At 47.6% G+C, this 18,659-nt stretch overlaps 1 long non-coding RNA gene across 1 annotated transcript; it reads left to right on the top strand.

Moving 5' to 3' along the window:
• Positions 1-335: 335 nt before the first annotated feature.
• On the top strand, positions 336-5,885 carry LOC138110885 (uncharacterized). The gene is made up of 2 exons (XR_011151141.1): positions 336-1,405; positions 5,596-5,885. It is a non-coding gene; the product is annotated as an uncharacterized lncRNA (long non-coding RNA).
• Positions 5,886-18,659: the final 12,774 nt, after the last annotated feature.

The following is an 18,659-nucleotide window of genomic DNA, read 5'->3' as shown; positions in this document are numbered from 1 at the left end:
AATGGCATCATGTATTTGCAAACATCAGCTCATGGGCATTTCCCAGGCTATGGGGTCTATTTAAAACCATAAAATGTATTTCAAGACTTCCAAATGAGCCAAAGGAATAGCTCCCTGGCCAGCAGCAGTGATGCTGCTGGGTATACACAAGGCCAGCCAGCTTTGGCAAGACAGTGACACATAAAACCTCTTTTACAACAAAAAACCAGTGAGTGAATCAACCCCTCTGCACATGCTGCACCTTGGGGCCTGTGTTTGTTTTTGGCCAAGGTCATCACATGAATTATATCCTCATTGCAGGGTTTGTTAGAAAGGTCTTTGAAAGCAGATGGGATTGTGAAACACTCCTTTAATACACCTAATGCATTGCAAATAGCAGTGAAAAAACTGACAGCAGGCTGGAATGCTGAGAAAATTGCTTTGCTAAACTAAAGTGTTTAAAATAAACTTTAATGTTATTGATTTTAACCCATGTCGGGAAGCTGAAGCAAGAAACATTCTTTCTAGTGTAAATGAGTTCTGCTTCAAGTCTCTGTGAAATTGAAAAAAGCCACAACACAGGGAGTAAGAATTAATCTGTGAAAAACTGGAGATGTGTGAGCACGTCAGGAGAAAATAAACACAGGCTGGGCATCCCTTACTTGCTCTGGTTTTATTATTTTCTTTCACCAAGAAATATGAGCATCCTGGCTTATACTATGTGCCCCAGCTGGATGAGGCACGCGGGCAGCCAAAGCCCACTATCCACTGTCCTTTGGGCAGGGAGAGTTCATGTAAAGCTTGTGCCAGGCAGAACCAAAGGGCCATTGCCTGTCCTGGAACTGAGCCAGGACCCTTCCAGAAAACGCCTCGTTTGGTTTCCATTGCAAAGTCACCTCCACGTCTTTGGTAGCTCCTGTAAATGCCACAGGGAGGTGGTGTCCCATGGTTCAGTCACTGAATCTGAACTGGCACAAGCACTGTTCGCCCACCAGGGAAGGGCAATGGGAAAGGGGGGACGACGACGACGACGACGCTGTGATCACATCAAATTGTCTGTTCAAGCTGCGAAATGAGAAATCAGCACTTTCTGGAGCAATGCCTGCAGACAGCTGCTAAGCCTCTGGCCTTCATCTCATCCCCATCTCGCCGGGGATGTGGGAGTTCTCTTTGCACCACTACAGTGAGGGAGGCACAGCAGTGACAATCTCGGTCGGTGGCTGAGGTAAGTGTGGGGGTGAGGGTTAGACCGAGCTGTACCGGGGGTTCCCCAAGCCGGGAACAGCCCCGGGCCCCGGCAGGTCCAGCAGCGAACCAGGCGAGGAGGGGGCGGTGCCGGGAGCTCCCGAGGGAGGCTCAAACGCGCCGGGGAGCGGCGAACGGGCAAAACCGGACAAAAACCGGGCGAACGGCTAGCGGGCAAATGGTAAGGAATTGGGCTGATGGGAATTCGGGCATGGCACGTGGCCCAGCAGCTGGCCCCGGGGTTGGTGCGGCAGTCTGTAGGGCAGTTCGCAGGGCAGTTCGCCCAGCAGCCCGAGCACGCAGGGCAAGCCAGAAGGGCTCCTCTCTGACCACCCTGCAACAGCCAAGAGAGGCAGCAAACAGACTCCTGGTGTGGAAGGATGAGCATGCAGAGCTCCTTTCAGCCATCCCATCTCAGGGTAAGCTAGCACAGCGTAGCTGCCCCATGGATGCACGGCTGACGGCTGTGCCACGCTGGCATGAGCAGTGTGCCTGGTGGGTCAGGCCCATTGGACACCAGTCCTGCCAAGCAGAGTGGAGGGGCAGCCAGACCCATCCCTGGGCACTGGGAAACCCCCTGTGCTACCTCTCTGTGTCCTTTGGATCATCCCTCCTGCCCCAGAAGCTGGCACTGATGGAAGCTGCCAGGGCTTCTCCACCCGTGGCTGTTTCTTGTATAAGCAGGTAGTCACTTGCCTTCAGGGGTGAGAGTAGAACATAATACACTCTCCCAGGAGCTTTTCTACTTTTCGACCTTCCTCTGATCCCATACGCCCTTTCTGGCTGGGCAAGTTCCATTTCTGCTTAGGGGCTGTGTTGTGCCCATCCACCTCCATTCCATGGTGACCCAAGCTAAACACACAATGTTTGAAGAGCCAAAGAAACTCTATCAAAATGAGAGCTGGGAAATGCAGCCTCCTGCCCAGGCCATGTCACAGAGCTGGCTGGGAGTGGGGTCTTTGAAGTGACCTCGCATTTGAGGCTACAATGCTCCATCCTGCCTCATGTCCCAGTCTCCTTGCAGGGGCCCTGAACTGAGCAGAGGGTCAGATTTGAAAAGGCTGCTTGCTCGCTTCTTTTTCCTGGAAATCTCCCAGCCAGCTGCTGCTGCGGCCTTGTCTTGTTTGGCTTACAAGGTCTGATAGGATCAGAGCCCAAGATAGTACCCAGATAGGCCAAAATGACTGGTGTCATCTGCTCCTTGCTTGTAGGAACAAGCTCCCTAAGACCTGATGGTGACAGGTCTGTGGGGTCCCCCTGGCCATAACACCCTTCTCTGCAGAGGATGTTGCTGACACATCTTCTAGACCCCTCCTTTCAAAAGAGCAGAGAATAACCCTGCATTTATCTCCAGGCTTTAATAGGCATTGTAATGCAAAGCAGCTGCTCAGCCCCTGAGGGATCTGTGCTCTCCTTTTGGCTCAGTCTCGGCGCATGAAAGCAAGATAAAACCAAAATCTCCTGATGAAACATCCCTGCTGGACTGAGGAACTGGGGACCCATGATGGGAGTGCAGAACACCCAGCCCCATCTTGGGTTGGACAGCACAGTGGTGTCATCCTGTATTGTGACTTGATCTCTCTCTGCCATAACCCTACTCCACTTTCCTGCAGCAGCTGAGGCTTTGGTGCTTTGCTTTTTGCACGTATCAATACAACCCTGCTGGATAGTAAATCCTACCTCACGTCTGAGTTTTTAAAAATGCATGTGAGTGTGCATCATTTCTGTGAGTCTGTTTGAATCAGCAATGCCCCTGGTGTTGGATTACAGGGATATTTGATGGGTAAATAATAATAATAATAATAATAGTATAAAAATAAATTTGTTTAGGATAATGACTAGTCTGTGGGTGGTCACTGCAGTCAGGACCCCACGTGACAACATCCCCCCATCCTGTCCCATCCTAGGGTGTGCTGGTGGCTGTGGGACTACCTCCGTTTGGAATCAAAGTGCCAACTGTGGGCCAAAAATGGCAGAGCACAGCATAAAAAAGAGGGTGCAATTTGGCCCTGGAGATGTATTTTTAGACTTTCTATTTTGGACTACTCATCTCTAGCATAACATCTGTTGGATCATTTTATAGCTGTGATTGTTTACTGGTGACCGGCTGACACTGACACTGCAGGGATTTGATAATAGTAGCTTTTCTGTGTATCTGTGGATACGTGTTACTGGAAGACAGTGGGGATGGGTGAATGAGCTGTGCTTAAGCACCACAGCAAAGAGAATAAATTTTTAAATCAATCACTTTCTTGCTACTTCTAGGATCGTCTTGTCTGCAAAAGACAAAAGAAGGGATCTCTAGGCTTGTGTTTGCTGTTCAGAGATTACCTTGAATTTGACCCTTCTGCTCAGTTTACTCTGTTGAAGCTGCTGAAATTGTCATGTCCTAATGCCACAGAGTCAATTAATCCCAACTTCGCAGTTGCAACTCTGTCCAGGGACTCCATGGTTTCTGCACTGTCAGTTCCTGTGAAAGCCTTATCTGCAGGGCACATCACAGAAAGGAGAGTGGGGGCGTTTTAAATTATAAAATTGTGGTTTATTACAACAAAAAGGAGGGATAAAGAGAGAGAAAGGAAGAGAGGATGGGCAGTTTCCATGAGAGGAGAATCAATTCGGGCAGAATTTCCAGCAAGGCACATTTAGAGGCGGTGTGTAATTGAGATTACATTGATTTTCCTCCATTTACTGTAAGGTAACTGCGAGTGAAACTGTAACAGGAAACTTAGAAATGCTCTTCACAGAAGCTATATTTAGGCAGACACACTGACATGATACCACTGAATAAAATAAACATGCAGGAGACAACCAGTCCTGAGAGACTTTCAGCTCCATCCGCCTGACATGAGCAAGGGGAATGCATTATTCCCAAGCCATCTATGTGACCTTTACTGAAGGAACCTATAGAAGCAAGCAGGCTGCTGGGCACCTTGGGTAAACCGGGAGGCATCTCCCTTAAACACAAGGGGTTTGCCCTTCCCTGCTAAAACAAAATGCCTTCTAGCTGGCTGAAGCACAGCTCCTCTGGCTGCTGTTCCCTTTTATAACAGGATAATTTATGGCTTGTTGTCAGCAGAAAGAGCAACAATTTGTTTGCTGCGCAGGCTGGAAGAGATGAGTTTTCTCAGAAGTCTGGGTGATTTTTGGAATTAGGGGGCAGCTGCTTCTTTAAAGTCTCTGGCATGGTCTCCTGTGTGAAATTAAGCTGTGCATGAGGTACAGCCGCCTGGTCTCACTGATGCTATCAGAGTGCACACAAGGGCCTGATTTTTTGATGGGGCACCCAAAGCTTTATCCAATTGCCTATGCCAAATTCCCTATTGCTTCTCTACCCCTGGCAAGGGACACCATTTCCCAAAAAGCATGGTTCCCAAAGTTCCAGGGAAAGAGAGCAACCCTGTGCCCCAAGAGCTCTGATGGATTTTAGGTCCTGTTAGGGTCCAGACCAATCGTGGAAAAGTCACTTAACTCCCTGTAAGAAGGAGTGATGATACTTTCCCTCCTCCCAGTCTACACATGACACACACTACGTAAATATTTAGTATTTGAGCCTACTAATGCTTGCTGGAGCAGCACGAGTGAATATCAGATCTGCAAACATTAAATCCAGGAATGCAGCTGAGAACGCTGTTTATTTTTATCAGCTAAGTGCACACCTTCTCCCCTTGGCTGCAAAGACTGCTCTGTGATGGAAAGCAAAAGCATAAAATATCTGAAAAAATTTCAAGTTATTTCTCCTTGCACAATGGCCACATTGCAGTTACCTTCCACAGGCTCCTCCACGAAAACAGCTCTCAATCAATAGTCTGCTTCTGCATCTGGAGGAAAGGTGCAGCAGCAAATCCCACTGGTGATACAGCAGCCCGATCTCTGTATCCAGCATACCCACTTAGGTGGCACCAGACCCCTGGCAAGGCTATAGGGTGGCTAATGCAATTAAGGTAGAGAAATTCAGTACAAATGAAACCCCCAGGAGTACCAGCTCATCATGTGAGATAAGATGGGCAGGGTGCAAATAGCCTGGATTTCTGATTAGAACCAATTCAGCACAATGGGGCTGGTGGACTACAATAAGGACTTGCACAATCCAGATTCTGGAACCATATGTTTTATTGAGAATACAAGAAACCAGGGATAAATGCACTGACTCTCCCTACTGAGGGTATCTTCACTAACTACATAGTAACTACTTATCTACTGGTGCGGAGTAAGTGCACTATCTACATAATAACTACTAAAACATGAACTACTCCTAATACATACAGAGTATCTCATCAGGTGAGAGCCCCCACAGGCTCTGCTCTGTGTGTCGGGATTCCTCTCCAGGACTTTTCCTTGCCACAGCATTGTTTCCTTTGTCATTTGCAGTCTCACCCATGTTGCTGCTGGAGTATTTCTCCCGGCCACTGCTCACTGGCCCAAAAAAGAGGAGAAAGCACCACACCAAGAGCAGGAGCAGGACTGCAGCAGCAGCCCAGAATGGCCGCTGCTTCAAGGCATCCCAGAGCGTGACTCCCCAGGAATTCCACTCTGCTCCCGGGTTGCCTGCTCCAGCTCCCGCAGCAGCCGAATCCTCTCCCGCCCCTGGAACTTGGCATGCACTTCCATGTGCAGGTGTGTCTCCTTCTCCAGCCCATCCCTGACCACCTGCAGGTAAGGCTGTGCACAAGCCACACCAGGAAGATGATGGCCACCACGGCCTACAGGACAAGGGAAACAAGGGGCGAGGGAGGCTCTGAGGGATATAGGAGGAGGAGAGGAAGTGGGGATAGGAGCCTCAGGGAAGTGGGGGCAGGAAGGAGAGGGAGCCAGGCAGCTGGCAGGCACCAAAGCCCAACCGCTGCCACAGCCACAGCAGCAGCTGCTGTGTGCTGTGCCCAAAGAGCTCCTGTGAGGGACTGGGCACTGGGTGCCAGGGGGAAGCACTATCTCAGATGCCCAAGTTTGTGCTCCAGCTCTCATCCAGCTCAGTCTCCAGACTGTGTGCACACTCAACATTTGCCCAGGCTGGACTGGGGCAGCATTGCCTGCTGCTGCTATTATGAGCTGCCCCTCATTTTGATGTCCTTTGTGATGGCACTGGTACAAGAGACATCATAGGCTGACCAGCCCTGCCCTTTGTCCCACCCCAGCTCAGCCCCTCACAATGGCCCTGAGCAACCACAGCCTTGACACCCACAAAATGCAGAGCCACTGCTCCAGATTGGGCCCCCAGGGCTTCCCTTTACGGAACAGGACTCCCGAACTCCTGTCATGGATAAAACTGGACAACGTGACCCAGAGATGCTTTGCTCCTTTATATCCCCTGTGATGAGATGGGATCAGTTCCCTTGGTGCTGATGCCTGCGCTTGTGAGGGTGCTCTTGGGGCCTTGGGTACAAGGCCTGAGGTTTGATACAAGGCCTCATGTTTGATACAAGGCCCCAAGTTTCATACAAGCCTCAGCAAGGCCACTGGCGAAGGCAAAGAGCCATCTCAGACACCTCTTTGGGAAAGTGGTGCTGTCTGTGCAGCACCAGAAGCTTGATGCAAGGAACCCTCTGATTAGGAGCCCACAGGCATTGGTGGCACCTGGATATCTTGAAATAGGAGAAAGGGCATGCTCCAGTGGTAGCACTGTCAGGAGATGACGTGATGGGGCATGATGCTGCGGGAGGGAATTGGAGCCTGCAGAAGGGTGAAACAAGCATGAGGAGTTTCGGACACCACACAAGCCGTCGAGTGCCATCTGCTGCTGTCTGGAGATGATGTGAGCTCTGCAAAGGGCACGACACTTAGGGGTCTACCTAATATGGAAGAAAAAGCAGGAATGAGCTCAGTGGTGCTGCATCTGCTCTCCCAAGCTAAGGAGGAGGAAGGAAGGGGTCTGGCAATTGTATAGATCCACCAGCTGGCTCAGCACAGTCCCAGCGCAGACATCAGCCCTGCCCCAGCTCTGCTTAAGAACATCTTTCCTGGTGGTGTTTTTCTTGCCACCAGAGTTTAATGATGTTTTGTGAGGTTTTTGGAGACAGGTGTCTGCTGCCCTTTCTCTCCTCACTGCAGAGCTGTAGGGTGACATTTTTTGCTGCTGCCTGGCTGGCTGGTTGTCTTAGCCCTCCCCGGCACCCTGCAGGGCTTTTAGCAGTGGAGAGAGCAGAGCATTGTTGGCAAATGGCTTCCAGGTGCAAAGGAGGATCTATAGCTCCCAAAATAAGTGGATTGTGCCCTTTTAGTCCCCGTGGACCAAACCCAGATCCATACAGAGTGATTCTGAAGCTGCTTCGGCAGTGTTCACTGCTTGCACAATTCTTCTTTGCCTTCTCTGGATGGATGGAGCTGCTGCACCAGGATGTGACCTATGGGCCCCCAAGGGAACCTCAATGGAAAAAGGGCGTTTGAGACACAGATACCTTCTCTCCTCCAGCACAGCCCACAGCTCCCCAAATCATGCCTTAAATCGTGGCAGGGTTTTGCCTGAAGACAGAGGAGACATCCAGGAGCAGCCAAGCAGTGAAAATCCTCATATCCATGCCTGACTCAAGGAAATGCAACTCCTTACTTTGGTTTCCTTCCTGCTTGACCATCCCATAAGTGCAAAGTGAGGTCCAGCTCTGGTGTCCATGCCTTGACTAGGGGGCATGGTGAGCTCTACCTACAGGGCTGAGGCTGCTGGGTTACTTTACTCTCAGGCAATGCTTGATGTGCAATTTTTGAGCAAGTGCTCCAGTGATTATTTCATTACAGCATCATGTGAGTTTGGCCCCTTCTGTCATTCCCTTAAGAAAGACTGACTCAGTGAGGAGAGCAGGTTCATTTGTCAGTGGTGTAACAGCTGCAGTTAAACACAGTTCCCATTCCCACTGTGCAGCTGACCAGCTTGTTCACAGGCCTGCCCTGATCACCCAGCCACGATGCCATTGCCTGGTCTATGCAGCACCTAGCACTGAAAAGAGTGATTTCTGAAATATGGGTGCATCACAGAAACAATGTGACAGTTTCTGGATGGAAAATTCTTTGATTTCTTATGCCAGAACCCACCTTGTGCATTGCAAACACTTTTCTTCCTCATTGAGAGGGAAAGCAAACAACAAAATTGCTTTTTTTCCCACCTAGCTGGGTCTTTGGATACTGTGAGCTACTTCACGGCGTAATTTCCCTGGCCCCACCAGCAGCAGGACAGGTCTGGGCAGAATTCATCCCCAGTGCTGGGGATGGGGGATACCAGAGGAGCAGTGCTGGGGCTTGGTATGGGGGCAGGGGCGGAGGGACCGGCACGTGCCACCTCTGCCAGCAGCACCTGCTCATGTGTGAGTCAACTGCAGGGCGGGAGGCTCTTGAGAGAACATAAGAAGGAAAGCAGATATTTAAGAAATTAGTCACAAACATAATGGCCTAATCAAGAGCCTGTTGGAGGCATTTGGGTTCCATTTCACCAGAGGCTGCTCCAGCCACCTGGGCCAAGATGTGAGGATCAGGGGTCTTGTTCAACATCGTGGCTGGTTCTTGACATTCCTGCATCCCTGCACACCTCATCCTGTGCCAGCACCGGGGAAAATCCCTCCTGACACATACCTGCCCATGCAGCATGTCTGTGAGCCAGCCTAGGAAACTGATCCAGCTGGAAAATAACACAGGGAAGGAGAAAAAACCCCTACATTTTCCCCACAACCAACTCTGATCTCTGACATTGTCCTCACCAGACCCCAGTACCCTTCCAGGTGCATGACCAAGAGAATGGAGCAATTTGCAAGGAGGGAAGAGTGGGAAGGGATTTTTGGCTGAAACTCAGCATGGCCAGAGCTAATGAGCTCTGAGAGGCAGGTTGTCACACCACCCTGCACCAAGCTGATACCTGGGTCACCATGGTCATCCATGTGGGCATCACCTTGAGGCCTCCAAAGGCTCCAAAAGACACAACACAGGGGCGGCCTCCCCTCCCTTGCACTGCCTGATGCTCCTTTAGCTGCTGCTGTAGATCATAACTTCAGGTCATATTTGTCTTCATAATGATGACCTGGGTACCTTGACCAACCAAGGAAACAGAGGGATGAGATGCTGAAAACATTCGATGTTTGTGCTGTTCACATTTGGCAACTTCAGTGCAAAATGAACATTGGAGTTAAACCAAGTGCAAGCACTGAACGGGGAAGGAAGGATTATTGCATGAACAAAGAAAATTCAGAGGGAATCATGTGAACATAAGAATCCAGAAGCTGAAAGGAGTTGTAATAATAGCTGTCTACTTCATTTCAGGTTCTGTCTGGAATATATTTTAGTTATAGATAGGAACAGAGGCACACTGCTATTAGTCAATTTAGTCGAAACATTTCTGCTGAGACATTTTTGCTGTAAGTAACTAGAAATTTTACTATAAAAGAGTGTTTCTCTATTCCATAAAAGAAACTAGCTTTTCCTGAAGAGAGCCAAAATGTTTCACTGAAGCTAAAACTTCTTTTTGTCAAAAAATATCTCAGTTGGAAAAGGGCAGGAAGAGATAAGGAGAGGATTTTCTTAGTCTGCTCTAGCCATTAACCACTTTGCGGCTTCATATCTTGATTTCATGACCTCTAATAAAAAGTTAAGCTACGGAACGAGTCCCCGCATGATGAAATTATTTTTTTCTGTCTCTACAAAACGCTTCAGTAGATGTTTGGCACAATGCAGGAAGTTCTGATAAGAGATACTGCCAATAAATTCCCAGCTGCATTAGGATGTAAATATAAAAGACAAGTATTACCAAAAAAAAAACCCCAAACAAGAGTAACAATTTATGTTAAGAGCATTCAGAATAAAAAAAAAAAAAAAAAAGTAGTTGGTGTAAACAAAACTAGAGGTTTGAATTAGATCTCTAGTTTGGTTAGTCCAACTACTTCAATCTGGCTCAGGAAATAAAGGCAGAATCTGGCTTTTTCAGTGTACACCTACCATTTGATTATCAGGACTGTGAAAATGTGCTATCAAACTTAAATTGTTACTTCTCATCTGCTGCCTGAATGCAAACCCTTTGCACAAAGAAGTAAGACTATGTGGCTACATTTTCCTTGCAGTAAAACAAATGGGAACAAGGAGGGAATAAAAGCCACCAGCAAAACCTACTCCTTCTGTTTAAAATTATAGATGTAAGCAAAGAGCCCAGGGAGCAGCCCATATTAGGCAAAGTGCACTCTTTTCTTGTAAAAAGTTTGAAGAATTGAAGGTCTGCTCTCCCCACTTACGACCGTCAGCGTGCTTGTGTACTGGGAATGAAAACAAGAGGAGATGTGAGGATACGGAGTGAGAGGAGGGGCTGTCAGCTCCCGGCTGCAGGGACTGAGCGGAGGATGGGGCGATGAGACCTGCACAGGGGGAAATCATGGGGTCACCCGGGCTCCAGCATGGTCCTCATGGCTGAGCTGGCGCCAGCATCACTGCTGCACCCACTCTGCAACCAAGGGAGGACCTTCTGGCCGGGGGGGGGTGCAGGGAGAGCCCCATCCCAGGGGCTTGCCCAGGTTGCCCGCCTCTGTGCTGCTGGTGTCAGACCATGCTCAGCCCCATGCCTCACGTCGCTTTGCTTGGCAGCTCAGCAAAGAGTCCCTTGTGCTCCTGAAGCACCACCAGACAGACTGTGCCCACCCAAGACAGAGCACTCTGCCTGTGATGACAAAACCAAAGCTTGTTTTAGCTCTGGGAGCCTCACTGTACCGGACAGCACTGGGTAGCCTAGCAAGGACATGGCAAGAAATCCAACCTGTCCAAAGCACCATGTAATGCTACACCTGCATCAGGCTCCCAGGTATGATTTCTGCCAGCTCTGCAGCTGAAAATGTGCTTTCTGGTATCTGGTCTCTATCAAGCTTCAGGGATCAGATTGGTTTATGAACCTGCTTATATTAAGAGCAAACAATTTATCACTGTGGATTTTCTGTGGAGTTGACTCGCTGTTCCTCTGGTTCCACAGCTACCTACTCCTGAGAGCTCAAACCTCAACCCAAGGCTTCTGGGAGCTGTGCAGCATGTGGTGACTCTGTGGGTACCTCTCCCTCCTTCTGCCCTCAAGACACAACTCAGATCTGGCATTTTTAACCTTTCTTTTTAATTTTCTGTCATGCAAGGTGGATCACAAACATCACATAAAGGGTTCTGGTGTATAATATGAGTGAGAATGGTGCACTCTCTATGCTTTACACAATATCCTTCTTTACATGCCATGGCTTTTGGGTTGGGTACACCACTATCAATAAGGTGTGTTTTTTTCCAGATAGACTCCACATGGCATACCGTATGTTTAAAATTGCTGCATCAACAAATCAAAGTAAACAACCTTCTCTCCCTTGAGAGATGATGAAAAACATAAATTATGTAGTCTTTAAACAAATGGTAAAGAGTTTCCTTATTAGGCTTCAGGGTCCTGTGTGTGTATATGCCCATTGTAAAATCCTTGTCATTCCTGGGTCTGTAGGTCTGTATAATGTTCCTCACAGGTTCAATTGAGTGGTCAGCATACCAGACTTGGGCTGGGGGATTTGACATTGACCCACACACACACACATCCATGCACAAATATATATATATATATATATATATATATATATATATATATATATATATATATATATATGCATATATATATATGTATATATATATAAACTACAGTGAAAAGTGAAAATCTCTGCTGTTTCTTTTGCAAAAATATTATTGATGGTGAAAACTTGCCTTGCTTTCAGGAGCATTTTTTCTTCCATTTCCCTTCTGTATTATTTTCGCCATTTCTTGGCTTGCATCTTACATTTAACATTTTACTTTACCAGGTAAGAAAAACACATCATCCCTGGCTGAGGACACAACTTTGTCCTTCCCATCCATGTGAGCTCTAGTCCACCTCCATGTCCCTCAGACAATGGACACAGCCACATCCTCACCCACTGCTTTTCCCAGCCCACCACTTTTTCCTGGCCACAGCCACCAAAGCACCTGGAAATCAGGAAAGATCTTGGTTGAAAACTGAAAAAGGACATGGAAAACACTGACTAAAATTGTATCAGCTGCTTTGCTCAGTCTCCCCATGGCCAGCTGGGCTGTGGCAGATATCTGGGTGAGCTTCTGAGGGGCAGTGGATGGGTGCTGTGCTCACTTCCCCAGGCTGGCCATGGCTGTGACCATCACCTACCTGAGAGCACCTGCAAGTGTGAGAGTCACAGCACCAGCCCTTCCCTTAATAAATAATTTTGCTTAAGCAAATAGCACCAAGTTCATTGTACTCATTATGGGAATTATCTTGAATAAGGCAAATACTGAGGTTATCAGAGAGATATGTCTTATCTAAGGCAAATGGGAATTTTTAGGGGGGTCATCACTGTTGACTAATTAAACATGTTCCTGATGGGATGTCTGGCATGTACTTATCCATGGAAATGCCTCACTTTTTCTGGTTAGCCTTTGAGAACCAAAGCACGTCCTGGTCTCTTGCCCAACTTCTATTTCCCATGCAGTTACCTGTTATCTCAAAGCAAATGTGCAACAGAGGAGGAGAACCAACAAGAACTCTCCAAACTGGGGTGCTGGACCACAGCTGGGCCTCCAAGTATTGCAGCAACACAAGTAAGAATTGTGTGTAGCCAAATGGACTCAATATCTCACCATCCTGGCCATTCTCCACCTCCTTTCTACAGAAGCTTTCAGGCCACCATTCTGCCGTGTCTCATCTGAGAGGTAACTGACATTAAAGATAGAAAATCTTTCAAGTTACCTTAGCTGAGTCAATGGACAGCCATCCCAGGATCAACCCACGAAACTGCAATCTGAGGATAATTTTTTCCCCCCCTCTTACTTCTCATGGACTGGTAAGGAACAGTTTCTATCTTTAAAACTATAAATAGGACTGGAAAACCATGTACTGCACAGGTAAATCAGCAGCACTAAGGATGTCTTCAACTACATCAACACCTCAATTTTCATGACTCATTCAGACCAGTTGCTATTTGCAGTAGCTGAGCGGGTTGCCAGCTTTGAGGAGCCCACCTGCATGACTCCCTGAGAGACCTGGTGACATTACCTCTTTTGGAAAGCTGAAAAAATGAGAAACTAGGATATTAAGATTGAAATTGCTACTTCCCCAATTACTAAGAGTGCTCAGCTTGAGATTTTTCTGAATATTCCATATTTCATAGCACCAAGCAGATATTGTGGTTTGAACATAAAGACTTTGCACTGCCTGTGAGCACTCAGACATCAGGACATCTGCAGGGTGCCCTTACATCCCTGCTGAAGCACAGCCAAGTCAGTGGATATCACCCACCTCTCCCCTCTCTTCCCACCCTTAGTACACCTGTACACGCCTGTTCAGCAGACCCAGGGGGACAGGAGAGACAAGAGAGCAAAAAGCAAATGACTGATGCCCAGGGACTTCACCTCAGCTCTTCATGTGGAAGGCACTCAGATGCTACAAAGTGTGGTTGCAATGTATCACAGTAAAATAAATGAGTGTCTCATGCTGGGCATAGAGAAAATGAGGAATGCACCAAAAAAGTGCATGTGAGTAATTTGCCACATACTTTGTGCAGCTTGCATGAGGGAGGTGCAGGGAAGAGATAATTTTTCCAGCCTGGTGTTGGAACACCCTCCTCACACCATCTGTTCTCCCTCATCTAACCCACCACCTGCTTTCCTCAGCAGTCACTGAAAGAGCCCCCCAGAGCCCTGTGTGCTCCCAGTGGGTCCCCAGCCCCTCCTGGAGTGCAAAGACTGAGAGCTGGAGGGAAGTAGCACAGAGCACAGCACGTGAGGAATGTCCCACCTTCTCTTGCAGCTGGAATCACCTCGTGTCCAGGAGCAAAAGAGAAAGAAATCACCTCTGTCACTGCCACAGAGCAGGGTTTGACCCTGTACCCCATTTGGCTGCCCGTCCCCAGGCTGTGGCAGAAACCAGGGAGCACATGGCACACGGACACCAAGTTGTTCACCATGCCATAGGAACACTGGCCATGTGGGAGATATCCCAGCTGATGAATATAGCCTTGGCCAGATGGAACAGTGTCTTGATGAAAACAAGTCTTTGAGTTTAGTTAAGGAGGTTGTTTTCAATTAAATGTGCATTTCCTAAGGTGATGAGTAATTTGAAGGTGATTTTTGGCTTTGATCTCTCAGCACAAACTGCAGTTGACTTCTTTAAATCCCTGCTCTTTAAGTGCACCAAGGTAAGACTATCCACAGTTTCTTCCCTGCTTCTGGCACTATCAGTCTTTCCTGGTGCCACAAAATTTTTATCTGATTACTCCTAGTCAGATGTCCCTACCCACAGCATGGGGTTGGAACAGGATGAACTTTAAGGTCTTTTCCAACTCAAACAGTTCTGTTATTCTATGATTCTAATTTTACTTGTCCCACCTGGTGAGAATTCCCTGGAGTACCAGCCCTCATGTCCTCACCCTTGGCTTTGAAGCAGAAAGGCTAATTATCTGGAAAAGTGAAAAAACTTATTTACTGTGAAAAAACAAAGAAACAAAGCAGCTCATGCAAGGAAAGCTAGAGATAAGCATTTAAAAATCCTAAATACCTGACATTTTACCTGAGTTGAGATTTTTCTGCCTCTGCTAATTCAACACACTTTGACATAACATTAGGGACCTGACTCCTGTTCCATTTATCTCACTGAAATAAATAAAAAAGAATAAATCCATTCTATTCTGAGGAATGAAACCATTGTTAAAAGGGCTGGAGGTCACCAGTAGGCGTATCAAATCCAGGCAAATTTACATGGTGTAGGAGTCCCCAGCTTTTGAGCCACAGTGTAGCTATTAAGTGAAGGATCAGGGGTTCATTATTTTAATTTGGCACTCGGTACAAGGTAGCAGGTGACTGGGGAGCACGCTCAAGCAATCGCTGTGAGTCAGATTTAACTCATGCTTTCTTTGAGGGCTGCTTACCATTATCTCCCCCAGAAACCTTTTCAGGCATCAGGGTCGGGGGAACATGCACCACAACGCTCCCTCCCCATGGATGGAGGGATGGAGAGTGAGATGGAGCGGGACGTCGATGCCTGCACAGCCACAGCCACAGCCACAGCCACACCCAGCCGAACCAGGCTGGGCTCTGCAGGAAGCAGCCCCTCTGTGCACCAGCAGAGCTCCAAAGCCCCATTTCAGCATCTCCTACCCAGGAGGGAAACTGCTGCCCATCTCTGCCCTCCCAGGACTGCTCAGGCTGGAGCAGGACCAATAAAGAGATGCTGTTTACATCTCCACTTCGTCACTCTGAATCTCAGGAGAGTTATGGGGTATATTTTGCTTTCATGTGCTGTGTTCCTGAGGCGCATCCTACATTTCCTGCTCTTGCTTTTGCCTGTGCATGCATTGCCTCTGTGGATACTGCCTTAGCTTTATCCCAGCTAAGCTTTTTTATCTGGACTCTGCTGTTTATTGCTTAATACATCCCCATATAGTCATTTGGCTGCTGAACACAAGCCTTGTGAAAGGAAGAAAAGAAGTGGAAGGGCACTTAAAGTAGATTTAAAGACTTATTACAGTAACCAGCAGTTCGTGCCAGATACTATATAGCTAAAGCACTGAACAGGATTTCAAAACCTACCATAACCCAGAGATTTCAGGCTGATTTTTCTGTTATTTCTCTATTCACCATTACTAGCTCAAAAAAGTGCTTTTCAGTGTATAGGCCTGTATCAGTACTACTTTTGCACATGGGTTAAAAGAAAGACCCCAAGCACAAGGGCAAAAGCCTCCAGTGGAGATGTGACTTTGCAGGTCTGCCCTTCCAAGCAGGTCCCTGGCAGTGCTGGTGGCTGGAGGAAATGCTCTCCTGAATGCTCAGGGAGGAGGGGCAGCACCCATGACCTAGCAGTCTGCCACAGAGAAGAGCTGCTAATGGCATTTCTTATCCCTTGGCAAAAGCTGCTGCTGATAGTAATTTCCATTTCCACCCATTCCCACTTCCTATTAGGCCATTTTGTCTCCTGCAGCAAAGCAGAATAAAATATTTGTGCTGCTGGAACACAGTCACCTCAGCGGCCAGCAAAGCAAGCCCTGCAGTGCAACTTACTTAGAAAGCTATTGTCATGATTTAGAGATATTCTGGTATTTTTTTTTTTGCTTCTTCCTCACTCATCCTTCTTCATCGTTCTGTGTTTTGCCACCAGGACTGCTGTCATAATTTCTGGTTTCCACCACAGGCAGAGGCACCTGTAGTGACCAGCTCTATCCTGTGTGTGGCTCAGCCTGAGCTGACACCTGAACGGCTTTTGGAGAAACAACCTGCTCCATCAGGTCACAGTGCTTCCTCCACAGTCATGGGAGGACTTGGAAATAGTATAAATATTTCTGTGTCCAGTATTCAGATCTGGGAAGGGGGCTTACAATCCCAAATCAGGCACCGTACCTCTCCAAAGTGCTTTCTCAACCATCCCAGCTTGCAGACCCTGCCTTCCCAGGAGGTCCCCAGAGGGAAGCCAAGGATTTGCATTGCTTATCCTACAGATCCATGTCCATGTTGTTTGGTGTTTAGGTCAGGTGTGCCAGCTCAATGGATGGATGGAATGGTGAGAGCGTTAGGGAAGCCTTTGGGGTCATGGTGACTCTTTATGGTCACACTGTAGTCACTTCTCCTGCACTGGGTGAGCCCCAGCTCTGAATCTGGCCATGTACCATGTTTTATCTCCCAAAAGGTGTGTGCAAAAGACAGCTCTCCTGATGCAGCAGCACTGTTCCTTGCCTTCTCTTCCTGGGACAGAGGGCAGGCAGACAGGAATGGGCTGCAGAGCCAGGCTTGGAACCCCTCAGAGGGCAGTGGAGTTTAGATGTCTGTTCATTCAGTCTGCAGTGAAGGCAGAGCCTATTTGAAAACCTGGATTTCAGCAGGGCTCAAAAAGTCAAAAGTGAAGACATCCCGTGGTTTAAATAGGGCATGTCTAACTTAAATGTTCTCTCAGAAAAGAGTTTACCTTTTCATCCTTCCGCCACGAGCCAGAAGGCAAGGATCAGTCCCCTCCATTTTCCCTCTATTGTACAGCCCCCTCTGAAAGATTATTAGACCCTCAGGGATGTTTAGATACACTGGTGATGGGCACATCTTGAACTCCTCACAAAAATAAATTTGCTATGACTGTTATAAATTAGTCGGGGATTTATTATCTTTACAGCCCAAAGCTCCACCTCTTTGGTGCCTGTGTTGGTTTGAATATGACTCGGAGGCCCAGTGTCAAACCTGAGCTTTGAATAGGATCCCACAAAGCATTTGCTTCCTTCTGATCCCAAACATGATGGCAAGTGCCCAGCAAGTGAGTCAGTGAGGTTCTGTGAATCTGTTTATCAGACAGCAACAATCATTTGTGGAAGTGTCTTTGGTAGCAACAGAAGAGTCTATTTGATGGTAGCACTGACTAATGTAAATGAGGATTAATTAATGTTTTCCTGCAGTGATGTTGGCACTGATAGTGCCTTATTCATGTAATTTAATTTCTATTGACAGGCTGCTAATGGAAATGGATAGCAATGGGTGTCTCTTCCATCAGGCACGCTCTGCCACAAAAATAATTCTCTGAACTGGCAGTTGGACTCATTCATTGCTGGAAATGTGAGGCAGTAAAAGAGGATGAGTCAGAAATGGGAAACAAAGGGACTTATTGTCTAATTCACAGCAGTCCTCTCCCAGGTATCTGAACCAGGATAAATTTGGGAGTTCAGGTCTGTTTTGGGCTTAACTGCTCCTGACACTTAGCTTCAATTTAGCCCCAAAGCACGGATGTGCAGCTTCACAGTGGGAAGGAGCATATTCAGAGTGGGCAGGTGGATGTGCAGGCAGTCCCACAGCTCAGGGCACAGGAGGGGAGAGGCTCAGCTCCGGATCTCTGGCTCCCTGGCAGCCCAGCACAGGGGCCAGGGAGGAAGGGTCAAGCAGGGTTAACACTCACCAAGTCGGGTCATTCCCTCCCCCTGGAGAAATCCGAAGCAGTCCCTGCTTTGAACAGGGCCCCAGGAAAGCCACTGGTGTTATTCTAAAGCAGTAACCAGAAACAAACTGCTGTTGTTCAGTCAGGGATGGTTTGAGTTCAGCGAAAGACTCAGGCTGGGACGCCCCTATGGATGAGAAAAACATGCCAGTTTCCTTCCAGTGTTCAACTCCACATTGTCCTCAATTGCTCCCCTCAATGTTTTGAAGTTGGAGACTTGCTGCTCCTGAGAAATCATGGAAGTAGGAAAGCAGAAAGAAATACTCCTGGTGAAAAAACATCTTCCCTCTTAGCTAAGTAAGTAATGTACAAAATTTAGTTGTCCTGGGTTAAACCGTGACACACATACAATTTTTTTTCCCGGTTCTATGTAAATAATTTTGCATATTGCTTACTTTTTGAGCAAAGATACACTTTCTAAGTCTCCTTTTGCCCATGGGATGAATTTCTAAGGGACTGCAGTTTTATCCTGTATTGAGGAAGCTCCATGCAAGGATTACTGAAAGATCTC

This window comes from Aphelocoma coerulescens, chromosome 5 (assembly GCF_041296385.1).
Source record: "Aphelocoma coerulescens isolate FSJ_1873_10779 chromosome 5, UR_Acoe_1.0, whole genome shotgun sequence".
NCBI lineage: Eukaryota > Metazoa > Chordata > Aves > Passeriformes > Corvidae > Aphelocoma > Aphelocoma coerulescens.
This window is presented reverse-complemented; position numbering and strand designations above follow the sequence as displayed.